The sequence below is a fragment of the Octopus sinensis genome, linkage group LG1 (assembly GCF_006345805.1).
Source record: "Octopus sinensis linkage group LG1, ASM634580v1, whole genome shotgun sequence".
Taxonomy (NCBI): Eukaryota; Metazoa; Mollusca; class Cephalopoda; order Octopoda; family Octopodidae; genus Octopus; species Octopus sinensis.
This window is the reverse complement of record NC_042997.1, coordinates 96,373,735-96,374,736: the sequence shown is the minus strand read 5'-3', so window position 1 is coordinate 96,374,736 and position 1,002 is coordinate 96,373,735.

The window sequence follows — 1,002 nt, the reverse complement described above, 5'->3', positions numbered from 1 at the left end:
AGAAAAGGACTTTCGTACGTTCCTAGGGAATATTACCCTCAGTGGGGCTAGTGTTTAAATATTCTTGAATAAGTCACTAACCTAAATAACTGGATATATTCTTTAGGAAAATAGTATTTACTTGTTTAAGTGTTGTACTGGATAAATTGTGAAAATATCTCTAACAGTTCAAATACTAAGAAATAGGCATACTCAATTTGATTCATACCAAATAAGTTAGGAAAATGAATGGGTTATTTCCCTTGGATATATATATATATAAGGATCCCTTCTATGGGCCCTATTATCAATTTTTTTCAACAACCTGAGTTTTCCATGAGGTTTGCAGCCATGAGGTCTACTCACGTGTGAAGTTTCATCAAAATCCATAAAACTATGTAGAGGTTAGCTAACAACTCCACAGCCACACCCAGAAACAGAATTGTAATATATATATATATATGTATAATATGTATATATATATATATATATATACATATATATATACATATATATATATACATACATATATATACATATATATATATACATATATATACATATATATACATATATATATATATATATGTATATATATACGCACACACAGACACATTTACATATATACACTCACACACACATACACACGTACAAACACACACAAACTCACATACACACCGACAGATATACATACACAATATACACCTATCCGCGCACGCACACATACACACAAACACATACAAACGCACACATACACACACACACATACACGTACATACATACACTCTCACACAAATGAACCTACACATACATCCTACACACACACACGCACGTACAAGCACACACGCACACACGCACTAGGTTAAGCAGTTACTCGCCACACACCCACACTCTACGCATATACACACGAACACACACATGCACACACACACACACTACAAACAACACACACACATGATACATATAGCCCTTTGTTTTTTGACCTGGCTTGATACAAACAGCTAGTAGTCATAAAGGAGTGCC